Consider the following 17,770-nt stretch of genomic DNA (forward strand, 5'->3'; position numbering starts at 1 on the left):
AGATCACAATCCTTTTATTGGCCAGGTGCTGGATCTTATTACTGAAAAACTAATGCGAACCACTTCGGCTTCCCACTGGCAACATTCATTTAGAAACAAACACAGAAAATTTAGGTTTTAGTAGCGGCATAAATTATTTTGGAAGTTATCTTAATATAGACATAGTGGATGGTGAAAGAAGCAATTTAAAAATAATAATGATACCTGAAATTTTTCTAATTCTAGAGAATTTAGATGAGAAAAGTATGACATATGATAATTAAACACGTAGAAGCATCCAATAGAACTAAAAAATACCAAGGATAAATAATTTTTAAAACCATCACAGCAAAAGTCATCGTGAAGTAAGGATGTATAATAGGTATCTCATCCAAACAAATGAGTGTGAACGCCGTGGAAAGGTAAACTCGAATTAGTAATAGAAACGACTAAAAAATTAGGAAACGTCATTCACAATGAAGACACTAAAATCTATCACCACACATAGTAACACATTTTCTTTCTTATGATGAGAACTTTTCAGATCTACTCTCTTAGAAACTTTCAAATATACACTACGACATTATTAACGGTAGTCACCATGCTGTGCATGACCTCCCCAGGGCTTTTTAAATCTTATACCTGAGAGTTTGTTCCTTTTGACCAAAGTCACCCATTTCCCCAACCTCCACCTCTGGTAACGATCGATGTGTTCTATCCATGAGTTCTTTTTCTTTCCCTTTTTTTTCTTTTTTTTTTAGATTCTGTATATAAGTGAGCTCATACAGTATTTGTCTTTTTCTCTCTGACCTATCTCACTTGGCATAATGCCCTCAAGTTCCATCCATGTTGTCACAAATGGCAGGATTTCTTTCTTTTTGTATGGCTGAATAATATGTACATTTGTTCACTTGTCCATGGACACAGACTGTTTCCAAGTCCTGGTTACTGTAAATCACGCTGCCGTGAACAGGGGGTGCAGACAGGTGCCGATATGGCTCCTGGCCTCTGGGACTCAGCCTCCTTCTGTTCAGCTTGCGTTCTGTCATTCCAGCATCGTGACCGTCCCTGCTTTGACTGCCTTGGCAAATGACAACTCAGTCATATCCTTCCTTCTTCTCTAGAATCCCCAGCCTCTTAGCTCCTGCAAATTGCTTGTCTTATTGGTCTCTCCATCCTGAGCTGTACATTGCCAAAGTCCCTTCATAGATTCTCCTTCTCTCTTAGATCTGAACATTTTAAGTCCTAGCTGCCTGGACAGCTCTCTCAGGCTTTCAAATCAATGTCTGAATTTTCGAATTGGTTTATCTGGGATAAACAAGACCACCGTGGCTAAACCTCACAGCAACGACTTGAGGAGCTGGAAACAGCTGTGGTCCAGGCGAGGATGGATGCTAGAGGCCGGACCTCTTTCTGTCCTGAAACTAGGATCCTAAAAAAGGCAGATTCTCCACCTGAGAGTGATCTAGAAGAAGACGTAAATCCTGCCAGTAACAAAAAGAGGTAAAAAGTTAACGTGACTGTGGATTCCGGTACCAGATTCCAGAACCTGAGAGGACATGAGCGAATCTCTGCCCTCGCGACGGGCCAGGGTCAAAGGAACAGATCACTGAGAAGTTAACCGAACGTTGTCTAAGTTTAGAATTTTTTTTCACGGTTCAATGCCAACTCTTTAGGTAACATACTAATTCAGTGAGACCAGATTTCCATATTCATCATTCGATAATAAATATTATGTATTCTATGAGGCTCAAACAAAATTCACTTAATTGTCACAGGTAAAAGCAGAAAATTTATCTAATGGTCACAGTTAAGATTGTTAGATTTAACTCACGTTACACGCCGAATAAATTTTCATACCATTACTCGGAGCCTATTTATATTTAAAAATAAATGCAAAATCATTAGTTGAGTTTCCCAGTCTGAAAGGCTTAGGGGGTGGACCTAAAGGGAAAGAGGGCGGCGTCCAGAGTTAAGGAGGGGCTGACGCATCCGACAGCACGAATGAGACTGGAGAATGTCGGTTGCCATTGAACTCGTGGGTCAATACGCCATTCACCTGTTCAGTTACTATGCGGGATGGCACGGCCATAGCTCAACAAGAAATAAGTGCGTCGGTTTCTTACATGTAAACATGACGAAGGTTAAATATCACGCAGTAAGAATTTTCTTTTTAGGGCTCACGGTGAAACAAGAATATGGGCTTAAAATTGTTCTCAACTTCAACGATGTGAAATACGTTTTAAAAATCCAGATGCCCTCTCTGATGATCCGCCGGAAATGTTTCTTCAGTCATTGTCGGGAGGTCCCCATCCCTACCCAGGGGTTGTGCTAAGCTCGAAGGGGCTCACGGGACCAGGATGTCGGCAGGAAGGAGGAGGCTGCATGAGCCTCCGGGTGACCGTCGTCCATCTCTACAGCTTACTGAGGTTCCTCCTCGTGTCTGGGGTGCACAAATGTGGTGACATGGCCTGAGGTCCCCCTCCATGCACGCACTCCCCCGTCATCTCTGTGATAGAAGCTCGCTGGCAAGTCTTCTTCGTTCCTCCTGTGTTGTCTACGCTGGAAATCTTTTGTTTAGTTGAACGTCTTTATCAGTTATCTTCAGGATAACTTGCGGCAGCCTCTCCATCAGCACTCGCTGCTCGCCCGGCAGGTGTGTCATGCAGGCGGCTTCCTTAAACCTCACGGCCCAGCCTCTGCCGGCTCCCGGCTTCTCTCCCGCAGCCTCCTCGCCTCTCCGCCTTCGCAGAGCAGGGCTGGGGAGAGTCGGGGCCTCGCTCCGGGTTAGGCTTTGGCTGAGGGAGTGTCGGGCTGGTCTGACCTGCTACCCAGACCACTAAAACGTCCTCCATGTCGGCTGCAAGGCCTTTTTGCTTTCTTGTCACTTGTATGTACGCTGGAGTGGTGCTTTCGATCTCCTTCCAGAACCTCCCCGCTGCATCCTCAGCTCGGCTCACCGTTTGGCGCGAGAGGCGCAGCTTCCAGCCTGCTCGGCTGTCCACGTGCCTTCCTCTCACTCGAGCATCCCCAGCTCTGATTCACAGCGAGACGTGAGATCCCTCCTTTCCCGTGAACACGTAGAGCCCACCGTGGTGTTCGTAACTGGCCTGAATGTGACATCTTTGTGTCTCAGGCGACGGGGAGGCCCGAGGAGGGGGGAAGGCAGGGGACGGGCCGGCGCGGAGCGGTCCCCACACGCATTTATCTGCTAGGTTTGCCAGCTCACGTGGGTGCAGTTCATAGCGTCCCAAAACTATCAGGAAAGCAACACCAAGGCCACCAATCACAGGAGAAGTTTGAACTGTTGTGAGCAGCACCAAACAGGACTCAGAGAGCCCAGTGAGGACACGTTGGGAAAAATGGTTCTGACAGAATTGCCAGACACAGGGTCGTCACACACCTTCGACGTGTAAAAATACATCATCTGCAAAGCACCCTAATGTGAAGCACGATAAACGAGGTGCTCGTCTCTGTTAAGTGGAATTGCCCGTGTAGGAAACGCGGTGGGCCACCCAGGAAGCCGGTGGCCTGGGCGCACCGGGGCCCCTTGGCCGTGAAGACCCCGTGACAAGACCCACCACAGTGTTACGACCTGCTCGGAACCCACCTGCGTGCAAACCTGGATGGATGTCACATGGAAGTAGATTTTAAAATTCCAAAATAAATCGCATCTTAATTTTCTTCTCTACTAATTTTAGCCAAATAATTTTTCTAAACGGGTGGGCAGATTTTGGTGATAAAATTACTCTGCTGACTTTTTTCTTTATTCTTCTTTGCCAAGCATCTTTGCCCATGCTTTCACTTTAATCATGTTTGCGTTTAATTGTATGTGATTATCTTGTAAAGAATGTCTAATTAGTTGAGTTTTGCTTTGCGACAGATCTAAAATTTATTTTGATTAACACATTATTTTACTACTAACAATTTCTATGAATTATAATGGCTTAAACATGTGAATAAATAATTTTAAAGAAAGGAGTAATACTTAGTCCTCTATACAATGTACTGGCATTTTATACTTGTTCATTTTGTAACCTATGGTTTGATTCCTAATAGGGAATCAAATATCTAGAATCGAATCTAAGATCTAGAAAATCATACTAGACCTTCGGTAAATAAATAAGCCCCACAAACCGGGAGGGAGTTTACTCCCCGTCCCCACTGCCTGATTTTCTCCTCTGGGGGTCCCTCAGCCACCCCAACCTGAACGCAGCACATGTCAAAAATGGGGGTGAGCCTGCACCTGAGCTTCGGCTCCGGGCTGAGCCCTGTAGGTCTGACTCAGGCAGCCGGGCAAGAAACTGACTCTGGGAGAGAACCCACAAATCCGCTTTTTCCCCCTCTACTATTTATTTTCAGGAGTCCTAATAACGGGGTGCTGGCAGCAGGGTCAACCTGAGTCCTCAGAGGTCCCACGGGGGTTCAAACTGCATCTCCTACTATTTCTGAAGGGTGCGTTTCTATTCTATGAATGTGGGAATTAGGACACGGACGATCCCAGCGGGTCAAGGCCAGAGAAGGGGCTATCGAGGGACTGGGATCCTCGATCGATGTCTTCCGAATCTATAGTTTTATCTTTTCTCATTTTTTTTTTTTAAATTCCATAAGGCTGATTAATTGCAGATTTTACTGTATTTTATTTTTATTATTTTCAGGTTGAGGAGTGATGAACACATCCCTTTTACCTCTTCATTAAAAGAAAAAGAAAGTTCGTCCCATAAGAAGTGTCTTGGGGGGGAATTGGAACAAAGGTTAAGCCCCTCCCCCACGCCACACCTTTATTTAGTCGGGGTAGTGGCTGTCTGGCCCAGACACATACAGGGTCGTGAGAAACGAGACCAGGACTTTCGGAATAAATATTCCCGATGGCACAGATACATCAAATCTATTTGTATGAAATGAGCATTTTGGAATTTCTTTCAATGATTATCGTAGTCACGGATTGTTTATTTCATATATATTTGAATAAGTAGAAATATTTGCAAATTAAGTTATATCTACAGAAGAACTACATTAAACACATTATCCCTTGTGCGATGCCGTTGTCTTTTGACCGATATCTTTCAAAAAGTTGATTGTGATTCTTCAGTTTTTGTAAGCATGTATGATATCTAAAAGCATGTGAATAAAACTGAGATATCTAGCTTCTTATTCCCAAGTCTCTATTATTGCTATCCCATCGGCCCTAAACATTGCTCTGCTGCTTATACTTAAATAAAACAGGTATACAATTTATTTCACACATTGACTTTGTTAAAAATATAATTTCGTGAATTGTTTTCAAGTATTCTTGCACTATCAATAATAATCTCCTTCGAATCCTGTTCTAGATCTCAATTATCAGAATCATTTGTTTTAGTATCTGTAAGTTACACATGACTAATCATATTCAACGTCGATGTTTGAGGTGTTATTACGGTGTAATGATAAAATTTATTGTATTTTCCTGATATACTCCATACTACACAGTCTAGTTGACAGAAATTACATTACTGATGCTTTTAAAAAATCTATCTCAACTCATTTCTGATAAGATTGAAAATTTATTCTTGGTTCTGAACATTAGTTTAATATACTTTCCGTGTCTATGATTTTTCTTAGAAGGAAATAAAATCATTCTTTCTACTCTTTTATAAAAGGTTTGAGGTCACACTTGCCTCTATTCATCCACGGAAGAACTATGAACATTCTACAGAACGTATTTACGAAGATTTTATTCAAAGCAGAAAGCTTAAGACATTTTAGAAAACATCCCTATGACTTGTCCAGTTCCCTTTCTAATCTCGACGCTCAGAGTTTGGATGGGACGATTTGCTAAATCATTGCCCTCCCCCTCCCCCCAGATAAAATAATTAAATTCACCGTTTACTACATTTATTTATAAATCACTACATAAACCATATGTGGTAAACCCAAAGAGAAGTGAATATGATTATCCAGTATATGTGTTAACCTAAAAAACAAAACAAAACACAGAAGAGCCAAGTGAGTTTATTGGAATTGCAATTCGGTGGCACAGTTTCGGGCAGAAACCCAGACTGTGTCTCCATTATTGGGTGAAGGCCAGAGTTTTTAACGAGAAAAGGAAAGGAAATGATTACGTGAATCGAGGAAAGAGATTTCTGCCTGCGCTGACCAGTCGAGCTGCTCTGAGTTGTTCTTGGGCTCTACCTGACCGATTCCTAATTCTGCCTTCAGAACGTGCTCTCCAGTCTCTGCGCCCAGGATGCCCACCCTCCTGTTGGTGTTATGAGCGATCGCTTTGGGAGGCAGCACCGGTTTTCTCCAGCTTTGACACTCCGAAGTGTTGACAAGGAAGCTGGTACAGCTAAGCTCCTCTGGGGTGCAGCTCCGACCCCATTTCAAAGTGGCTTCGTTTATCTTGTTTTTCGCACTAGTAATATGTCTTCTTTAAAATGTAACGCGTTTCTCTGTAAATGCGAATGACGGTGTTTGGTCTATTTGTTTTCCAGTCGCACAGACCCTTTGGCCTGTGTTTCGGGAGCATCTGAGGATGCTGCGTGGTTGTGTCGTGGGGTGGTCCACGGTGCCGGGTTCTGAGGCGTCTGGCTCTGTCCCTTTCCAGCAGTTGCTGCAGCTCCTCATGTGAAATGAATGGGAATTTCCAGTAACTTCTCAAACCAGAGACCTGACTGCATTCATGCGCTATGTGTGTGTGCGTACACACATGTGTAAGTACACTCCCACCAGAGAAACCACAATCGAATGGCAGTTAATAGTAGGTGTTCTTATAGGCGAGGAGGAATTGTATGTCTCACTTACTCCTTACGGGCGTATAAATTTGTACAAACGCTTTGGATAAGTGTTTTGCATTATTTACTAAAGCTAAGTTTATATACACACGTACATATATATATATATATATATATATGTATATATATAATTCAGCAATTTTATTCTTAGAAAAAAACTCCCTAAAATACATATATGTTAATTATATATATAGATATGTGTGTGTGTGTGTATGTATATATATATATATATATATATATATACACATATAGTTACCGAAATACATGTAACAGCATTGTTCTCAGAAGCATTTGTAAGAGCCAAAAGTTAAAAACAACCAACGTGACCATGAACTAAAATGGGTTGATTTTGTCATATTACACAATGAAATTCTGTGCAGCAGTAAGAATGAACTATAAATACACAGCAATATTAATATACCTCAGGAACCGAAGGTATGAAAGAAGCCAGCCACAAAATGTATATCTCGTATGATTCTATTCATGTAAAGTTCCCCAAATGACAAAGTAATTAGTGCTGATAAACATCAGTATTAAGGTGACCCATGGGAGATTCTGACTCTTGGGGGATTCTAGGTGGGCTTCAGTTAGTTCTATATTTCTTGGTCTTGGGGCAGATTAAATGGATATGTTGATTATGTGTACTTCTCTGTATTTTTTTTTTAAGTAAATGAATAAAAGTAACTCTGCTTCTGTGAACTCAGAGAGTGAACTTCCCAATTATATTAGGATGTTGCCTATGGGTCTGGAAAAGAAAATGAAGAATTTGATTAAAAGAGGTAAACCATCGATAAAACCTGTGAAAGTCTCTAAAGCAAATAATGAACAAATCGAACAACCTGCCATGAATTAAGTGGTGAGATGAACAATTCTCTGTTCCTGAGGTTAAAAACGGACCAATCGACCAGAAACAAGAATAACAAAAACAAACAAAAAGCATAAACAGAGGGAAAGAGAAAGGACGAAAAACTTCTGACTTGGCGTGCCATGAAAATTAAAAGGAATAAATTCAAGAAAGCAGAATAAATGCTCGTCCCCCTCCCTCAAACTTGATAATCCATATTTTTAATGTATTCAATTTAAGACCATTAAGATGTGCCAGATGTTTTATGACTGTGTCTTGCTAAGATACGATTTATAAGATACAATTGTTAGTTGAATTAAGCCTTTTTTCACAGTTTGTAATAAAATTTTGCTCTCAAATGTCTTCTCTGACTTGTGAAATATCTTAACATCACTTACAAATCAGACTACATTGTCTCCAGAAGACAATAGGTAGAATTTTCCCCCAAACACACAGTTTAACCAACCAATGTCCTAAGGTAAACTATGTGAATGTTTATCCCAAAGAGGCGAGTTACAGGAAAATATACTTTTTAAGGAAACAACAAATCTCTTCTAGCGGTTGGAAAGGAAGAGACGAGTTAATTATCCCAAAAGGAAAGCTATTTTCGCATGTTTCACAATAAATATTTAGGGTGTCGCTAAGAAAGCACTAGAACCACAGTCATAAATAATGTGTTTAAGCGGAGCGTAGACGTGACTAATGGGGGAAAGCGTTTAATTTATTTTAGAAGTCTTAATGTACACAAGCTTTCTCAATACGACTGGAGCAGTGAGACCGTCTAGCAGCTGTGCAGCTGGCTGTCCCCTCCAGGGTGGGGTGAGCTCAGCGCCCACGGCACAGCTTCTCCATGAAGCGGCTGCCTAATGGGTGCCGTTAAATGCTGAGAATGTAAATATCTCATAAACTTTGGAGAAAACCCAACTACCACAAGGAAAAGTCGTTTAAAAGAATTTTTGTGAAATTAAGTGACAAGAGAAGAATCAACAAATACATGGTAACTGGGAGGCTAAGTTTTTTATGATGAACTTCCGTCGGTGTTACAGGTGTTAACAGTCCTTCCAGAAAGAATGGCAGCAGCAGGTAGGCTGGATAACTCACAGGGCCATCCATCTAGTTGCTAATGGACAGCGATACAAGACACTCACTCGAATCTTGATTGACTCATAAAATATGTATATTTAGCATGATATTTTATTTTTTAGCACTACCAAAAAAATAAAATAAAATAAAGCATCAATGATATGACATTGGCAGTACTCAACACTGGTGTTTTGTTTTTATCACTAGATGATCGTTAGTTTCCATTTTAGCTCCATGTTTAATGTTTTATTAGTCTGATTATTGAAAACCATATCTAATGTAACATACATTATCGCTTACGACAGTGACACCAAAGTGTATTTATTAACAAAAAATAAAAAAGGTTGTGTGAAAATCAAGCTTTGTAAAATTAAAAAATATAATCCATTTTACAAAGCTACTGTATAGATGGCCTAAAACTGTATTCGGTGCTATCATTACTAAGTACCAGGTTGATTTCGGAATAGTTTGTAAAGAACTTATAATAAAATCAGAGGTTTTATAATATAATCAGAAGTTCAAACATATATCATCATCCGGTTGATTATTTTTGAATTGACTAAAAATATATTTTCAGATTCATATGTTAGGCGTCCAAGGTGACTCTGGAAATGCCACATCCAAAAATGCTTGTCGTTTACCAGTGATTCAAAATTAAGCGTCATTTTAGTCAGTACTCAGAAAACGTACTAATGTTATAGAACTCTTTGGATTCTAAGTGCTTTGAATTTCGTATTCCCCGATCGTGTTCTAAAAAGAAACTTAATTTTTTAAATGGCTGTCATAACGGAGGAGCGAAAACCTCAGAGGCCTTTTTTGCATGTCCCCGCAGCTTTCCCCCAGAGGAAATCGGAGTCTCCCTGAGCTTCAGTGGGGTGTCTGGTCTCCTCTCTTCGACTGATCATTAACGTGCAAAACACAAAAGGGAATGCACTTCAGCGTTCATCGTGTCCTCCTTCAAGCTCGAAGTTCCCCCCAAATTCTAGGAATCGGCGTGTCAGCCACGGCCCGGACATATTTAGTCAGGTGTGAACCGTTGCCTGTGAAGGATCTCTCATGAGGCAAAACATCCAAATTAAGGAGTTTACATGCCTTGATGATTGTCTTGCTGTGTGACATTAGAGTCTCTTTTCATTTGTCTAAGTATTTGTAAAAAAGGTTCTTTCCTCTCCTTTTTTGCTAAGTGCATTATTTGTGAGAGAAGTTACGATTTCAGAATCTTTTTTCTTTGAAGAATACTAAAGATACCTAATCAAAAAACTAAAAAGTTAAGTTCAGTATTCCTTTTAGTGCTATATTGCTCTAATACTGTTTCTTAGAGAAATATGTGCAATGTTATTGTTTTAAAAAGTTGATCCATGTGAACATGCCATGTGTGGATATTCCAAAACTTTTAATTTTTTAAATTGGGCAAATGATTGACAGATTCTAAAACTCTATTTACATATATAGTCACTCGACAGTACTGAGTGTCTGGTTCCATTCTAATCTAGGACCTTAGGCCAGGGAGTGAATATAGTAATGGAATAAAGGAAAATTTCAATTTTCAAAGACCTGATAGTCTGCTGGGAAGATTATCAGTAGAATGTGTTAAATGCTTTACGACTCTGTGTCAACCATTATGTGCAACTTGTGCTTCAGTCATGATGCTGAATACCTAAATTTCAAATCCTCTGTAGTATTTTTCTTTTGCATCGAGAATTTTTGAAAAGATAAATTACAGGGCATAGCAATCACGCCTACGTTTGTATTTCTCTAGGAGCAGTTAATCCAAATCCTTGTCAGTTTTGTTCCTCAGCAAACCAAAATAATGTATCTTTACTCTTTATCCCTAAGCTTTTAAGCCATTTCTGAGTAAGTGCCCCGGCCATATGTTGTCTTCTGAAATGTATATCTTTCAAACACAAAACATGATACATGGCCAATATAAAACTATTCTGTAGAGCAAGATAAAAACAAAACAACAACAACAAAAAAACTTTTGTATATATATAAACCCTTGTTTTCTAAACCTTAGGTAAGAATTCTCTTCTTGTCAGAAACCATACCGCGGAGCTCATAGTTAAACAGACAATCTTTCCTTCTTCCCTCTGGCCACCTTAAAATGCAAGAGTAAAGGGAAGAAGGATAAAATGGAAAAGGGAAGTTCACCCTTTAGACCGTCGACTCAGAGCTTCTACGGCGTGTTTGTGAAAGCCCAGTTGGGCTTTCTGGATGCCTCATTGGTACAGACCAGATTTCTTTCTTGGTGTTCCAGCCAGCTAGGAAGAGGTGACGACAATCTCCCCTAAACCGTCTATGCGAGTCTGCTGAAGCCAGAAAGCTGTCACCCGCCCAGGCGTGATTTCTACGTAACAGATTGAGCTTTTTCCATCCTGGAAATATCAACAAACATTTGATGGGCACAGCAGCATATGTCCCTTTATCAGAAGAAAAATAGCCACAACTCAGTTTTGGACTTACAGTCTTATCTGAAGAGGAAGGCTGCGAATGCAATTAGATTATAATTATTTTGAAGTTTCACGGAAATACGATTGAAAAACAAATAATATAAAAACAATGATTAAAATTATATTTATCCGTGGTCGTCTAATTTAGAGCAATGCTATAAACTGGTATAATTAGCTTTTCTGGAAGTACCTTTTCTCCAGCCATTAGAAACGTCCGACTAAAAATGGGGGGTCGGCCTAGCAACTGGGAAGAGACCCCCAATGCTGGATGCGTTTGCACTAGGCCACATTTAACACACATAGGGTGTCAGTATTTTAGAATGCTGGCAAGTCTTCATGGATAGTAGTGAACGATTTCCTTCGTACAAAATATTAGACTATTGTCAGTATTCTTAAGACGGTGTTTTTATTTTGTTTTGTTTTGTTTTTAAGGCTGTCTTTACTTTTCTGATAGAGAACTAAATTCTTAGCCCAAGAACTTTCCTCAAGTCTTTAAGATGAGCTGATGATATTGGACAGAGCTTAATTACAAGAGTGAAAACTAATGGCAACCACAGGCGAATCTGATGAACATAGGAGCTAAAATTCGGCAATTAGGCTTTGGTTTAAGATCAGTATTGAAGAGTGCATAAAATTTGTAATAATTTTCTCTCAATAATTCTAGACAAAAATCAATAGAAACTAAGTTGAGGGAAAAGGGTAATGAGAAAAAGCTGCATTATTTTAATTACCCCATAATGATAAATGGCTTTCACTGTAAATTACCATCTGTGATTTTTTTTTTCCCTTTCGCTCTATAAATTGTATTTAAAGTTGCTAAAAATAACTAGTTCCAAGGGAGAGGTTCAGGCTAAACGATTATTTGACATTACCATGTAATGTCAGAAAGACTGAGTTTGTGTTTAAGCACAACCGTATTTCTTGACATTATCTTTGGCCTTCCCAAAATCACAGACAATCGATCGGAGCCAATTGATACAGTGAGGCTGTGACCGTTCGGCCAAGTCCAAGTCCACGTTTGGTGCTTTTGCTTTCTTTTCTCTTCTTTTTTTTTTTAGGCGAGGCAACCCTTGGTTGATCTCACAGATTGCAAGGACCTTGTCAGCTTACAATCCCTTATTTTTTTTTATTTTTTACGTCCACAGCACCCGGTCTTCCTCCGTGGTCTCCCATCCAAGTACGAACCAGGCCCGACCCTGCTTAGCTTCCGAGATCAGACGGGATCGGGCACGTTCAGGGCGACATGGCGGTAGACTGCTTTTGCTTTCTTAATCATTTTCCCCCAAATAATCAATTCCCAATTCTGCTTTTATCTTTCTATTATTCTCTGTAAAGTATCAACAAAGAAATACTCCTCAAATCTTATAATCTGTAGTTCCAATAAATAAACTACTTCAGCAAGTTTCACAGTAAAAAAAGTTCATTTGTTTTGATCTGTGAAATATGTGAAAAAAAATATGATACTTATCTAAGGTCTATAAGGTATGGAATATCTTTTTTCTCTTAGAGATAATATTCGCCATCATCGTTTAGCAAAAGTTCTAAATAAGCAGGACTTTTTGGATGCATCTCCTCTCTCCCCACTACTAAAAAATGAAGGACCTAAAATGACAACAAATTCTCTGACTGGAAATCCTAATGCCGGCATGAGACAATTTGTTCCTTCATTTTTCTCCTCTCATTCTTCTTTGAGTTGCCTATTGGATTTGCTTTTAATAGTTTGACTTAATAAAAAGGAAATTTGGTAATTGTATTTATTACACATTCGCCTGATTTCTTCATAGTTTTTCAAGACCCCAAACCCTGAGAACTATTGTCCTGTGCAATTCCCCCGTTATTAAACAGCTAGATAAAGGATGAAATATGAGAAAAAAAGTAACTTGCTATTGCGAGATATGTGATACATTTTATCATATCACCACAGAATTTTACAGGCAAAACGGAGTTCTGTTTTCACATAAAGATACAATGTGTTTTTTTGGTTATCTATAATTATCTAAGTTCATAAATGAGATGATTTGGGCAATTATGGCTCATCTACTAACATAAGATATACTGCTTGTGTTAAGTAAGAAAATGGATATGTAAAATTTCGTCTAATAAGAAAATTAAACATTAATTTTTTAAAAAAGGTTGATTTTAGTCCATTTTCTCTTTGTGGGAGGCAAATATCCACTGGATAAAAGAACATCCAATAAAAGGTATGATTTCAATTTCCATCTTTGAACAAAAAAGAGCTGCCATTAAGCACTTAATTCTCTTTAGAGAATTCTGAGTATAACAAAGACTATTTTTTTCAGCATCTATCACAGCTCACCAGAGTACTTAGGTAGTTAAGTATATTTCATCGTTTTAATTTTTCTAGTTAGCTCTGATTTAACTAATTTGCAAAAAAACAAAATGATTGTTAGACATTTTGTAGGCAGAAGTATTTGCTTCATTTTCAATAGCTTCAAATGTAAAAAATGCTAATTAACTGTCCTTATTTACAGCATTTGAAGGCATGCTATGTTCGGTGCGTACAATTCTTCATTTACATATGTATGAGTGTGTGTATGTATTTAACTTCTGGGATAAATCAAATACAAATTATTCCAGAAAGTAAAGTTATACCAAAATTCCAAGCAAAATTATGATGATTTTCAGAATACGAGAACTGGACATTGTTCGGGTTTCGATTAGAACGAATAAACAAGCGGGTCTCATGAATGTTTATTGAAATTACAATACACTGAGATTATGTTTCTGAATACGGAATATGATGTATCGGACAAGCAAACGACTGATTTTGAGCTTTTCTGGATATCTCTATTCTGTTGTTCCTCAAACTATACAAACATCTTACTATAAAAGTTACTTTTTACTCATCCCCTCCCCACACTGCTTGCCATAGAGACAGGCCATGGTGGAAAATAAATTTTCTTCTAAAATCTGTGATCAAATTTTTGTGAAAGTCTCTATTTCAGCAAATGTTGGGAATCCTGATCTCTAGTGTACTGAATTTATCGACACATAAGCAACTCGTGAGATATAAAGAAGCTACACAGGTCTACAAGGAAACATGACTTTTCCTCATGACAGACCCCCATTTATTCTGCCCCCTTTTCTGCCCATGTAAGATATTTTCGTGGAGCGTGGTGATGCTCTTCCGTGCATGGGGACACAAGACTAAGAACAAAAAGCTAGCATGCCATGGACGATAAGGCAGAGAGCTGCAAAGTACCTGGGTCGTGACCGAGATTTTTGAGCTGTTGCACTAAACTTAAAACTGTCTTTGAGTTTTTGAGAGATAATCAAATGCCTAGCTTTTCATCTGTGTTTGGCTGTCATTCTGTTTCTTGCAGCCAAAAACATCTTAACTAATACACCATGAGAGTACATATTATTTTCAGGGAGAAACAAATGATTTAGCGAGATGAGAAATTTGGGTTGATGTGGGTTTTAAGCAGGAGAGTAAAAAGAGTCAACCTGCTCATTGAACATTTGGTTCTGATTGTAGAGGAAGAATTAGCAAAGGTTTGAATTCAAGAGTAAATGAAATGGAGAAGCGAGAATAAATTTCATCCATCGAAGATGTGAGAAGCAAGTTAAGAAAATAAACAAGATAGATGACAATGTGGGGACAATTTGAAAGGTGATAAATATGCCCCTAGAATAACTACCTGCTTTCTAGATAGCTTACTACCTTTCTTTAATACATAAGGAGGATGAAAGGAGAGGCAGGTTTGGGAAGATGATCACGTGACAATTTGGACAAGGAATTTAGGAAATGTTTGTACAATCTGTGAACAGATGTCTGGTAGCGGTTAGGTGTATGGGTTTAAGTGTTGGGAGAGAGGTTTCAAGCAGCAATGTAAATATGATCATCATAATCAAAGTAATAAGTCCAAGTCAGACATCATTCACTTGACAAGTACTTACTGGGTGCCTAACATAGGCCAGGAAACATTCTCATGCTTCTCATGCACTTAAAATGTAGCAGTGAGGGGAAAAAAAACAAAGATCTTTCCTTAGTTGAGCTCGTAGTTTTTGAGTGAATGCAATAAATATATAAAGAGTGCTGCCGTGGGCTGCGCGTGTGCACGCGCGCGTGTCTCTTCCTCACTAGTGTATTCCTCAATGATTTATTAAACGGTTTCCTCCGGGTCCTCCTGCAGACGTAGACAGAAGATGGGTTTCTGCTCTTACACATCTGTCTGGAAGCCTTTGTCCTCATCTGCTCTATGTCCTATAGCAAATGTGATTTTTCTTCTTTCCTTAGGGAGGGCGGTCCTCATGATAGTCATTCTAAGAGATCGTTAGCGTCGCGTTCTTGGGGCCTCACCAGAGCGTTTGATTCCGTGCACCAGGACCCTGCTCCCAGACTGACAGGTTTCCTTATGCAACTCCGTGGCGAGTCGGTCCCTTTTGGGCCGGCAGCCCAGTCTCTAGCCCATACACACCTCCTTCTCCTCTGCGCCCTGCAGCTTCTTCCCGATGGGGTCCGCTTCCATCGTGAGCAGGTCTAAGGAGTTATGGTGTCTGACCCGAGACACAGCTAAGCGGACGGAAGGTGAATGAGCATAACGGCCTGGCAGAGCAGACAGAGGCCCGCGATCATCAAGCAGGTGAGCAGGGCTGCCCAGGATGGGGGAAGCCATCCCTGCGACCCAGGACATGCTCACCTCGTGTCCCACGGTCCCATTTTATCCCCGGGAGTGACCCGACCTTGGCGCCGCAGATCTGTCTGGCTTGGGAATTACTCTCCGGAGTTCTGCTAACGTGATGGTTAGGTTCTGTACCCAGTCCTCACTCTCCTGTGCTCTTTAGTTGAAAACATTAGCGTCTGGGTACAGGTGTCAGGAAGGGTTTCTGGGTTAACTTTTAATTAATTATTAGTCATTTTCGGCTTTCAAAACATCAGTTTTCCCTAGCAACCACCATTTAACTCGATTGTCTTCAGAATTTTCATGTGTCCCCTTTTGGAAAACCCTGACGTACCCCTAACTCACTTCCATTTCCTAGTGTCCCATTCCAGTTTGCCACCGATAAGCGAGTTGGCCATCGTAACACTACCTTATTCAAAGGGCCCGTGTGCACCGCATGTACTGCCAGGAACAGGCCTCCTCCCCACAGGTGACCCAACTGCCAAACGCCATTTAAGCACCAGCTTCCTAACTGTCACAGGTTGGTCCCGCTGGGCAGCAGGTTTGGGGAGGTCGATTAGCATCCACAACGTTTGTTAGCACGTGTTCTCTGGATCGAAATCCATCGTGGGAAAACTAGAAGGAAGAATGAGACATAGAGAGAGTTCCGGCAGGGGCCTTGAAGGTGGCCTGGCCCTTCACATCCGTCTCTCCTTGCGGAGGAGGGGAGGAGGAGGCGGAGGGAGAGGAGGAGGAGGAGGCGGAGAGCTAGAGGAGGCTCTAAACGCTGGTCTTTTGCAAGAGGCCTGAGTACACGTCTCCGCTTTTGAAAAGTAAAGCAAGTGGAAGACGGGAAGGTGGAAGAGAGAAGACAGGATGGGAGCTGGGGGCCCGAGGACGGTGACGTCCCAGTCCGCCCTGGACTGAGCTCGGTACCGGCGGAAGAACAGGAGGCGGCCTGGGGAGGAGGGAAGGGGAAGACGGAGGAGAGCGGACGGGCCGAACGCAAGGGCGGCATGTGTGGCTTTCTCGGCGGAAATTCTCAGCATCTTCGTCTGAACGGAAGACGTGACCACCGCAGATCTGAGACGTGGGGCTATTTATCCGAGCGAGCCCACGTCCCCGAGGCGAGTTTGAAAGTCACTTTGTGATAGCCGAGTGAAAACAGCAGTCACGGTTTTGAGGGTGACACACACTTGGGGCTGGGCCGCTACGTCCGGCGATCCAGACCAAAGTCGGGGGACGGAGCCCGGCCCGGAGGCCCCCGCGAAGCCGGGAGCGAGCTGAGCGGCGGGCAGGTTGGCAGGAGCCACCGCCGGAGCCCCCGAGCGGGGACGGTCACAGGACGCCAGAGCGACCGGACAGCGACAGTGCAGGGCCTGAGGGTGTCAGCTGCCCTCCCCTCGCCCGGGGTCCCCTCGCCCGGGGTGCGACGGGGAGGGAGACGGCCGCGAATCGCGTTGGTCCCAAGCAGATCGCGCCCGCGGGAGACCAGCCGCTCGAGCCACTCGTTAACTTGAGGACAGGGGACCCCGACACACGCGTGCGAAGCATGACCCTTTTGTTCATTTTCTGCATTTTTGCCCCTAGGAAAGACAGAGCTGGATACCTTCATGAGCTGAGCTATTAATTAATCTATGAATATACATTTAATTACAAACGGGTAGAAGTTAATGAACCGCTTACGCTGACCCCTTCTTTTTTGGACTCTAATTCGGGATGGAGAGAGAGGGCACGTCTGACACTTCCCCGTGCTTTGAAAGCGTGTCGATAATAGTATGAAGCTGTGGGTCGAACCGTCTCCACCCACTGTCGTCTACAGATCAAGTTATGACCTTTCCTTGGACATTCTATGTACTTCTTACTTAATTATTATATTTTTCCTTTCCAAGGGCTTGAATATAATTGCTTAAAATATTTTAAAGACATTCTTTTTAAGTGAGAAAACATTTGAATTGCCAACAAAGAACTTGTGTGTGTGTGTGCGCGTGCATGTGCGTGTGTGTGTGTGTA

The 17,770-nt window shown here is 41.4% G+C and overlaps 1 pseudogene; it reads right to left on the reverse strand.

Moving 5' to 3' along the window:
- Nucleotides 1-12,268: 12,268 nt before the first annotated feature.
- Nucleotides 12,269-12,387, reverse strand: LOC120585653 (uncharacterized; annotated as a pseudogene).
- Between the last annotated feature and the right edge of the window lie 5,383 nt (nt 12,388-17,770).

The sequence above is a fragment of the Pteropus medius genome, unplaced genomic scaffold (genome assembly GCF_902729225.1).
Source record: "Pteropus medius unplaced genomic scaffold, Ma_sr-lr_union100, whole genome shotgun sequence".
NCBI lineage: Eukaryota > Metazoa > Chordata > Mammalia > Chiroptera > Pteropodidae > Pteropus > Pteropus medius.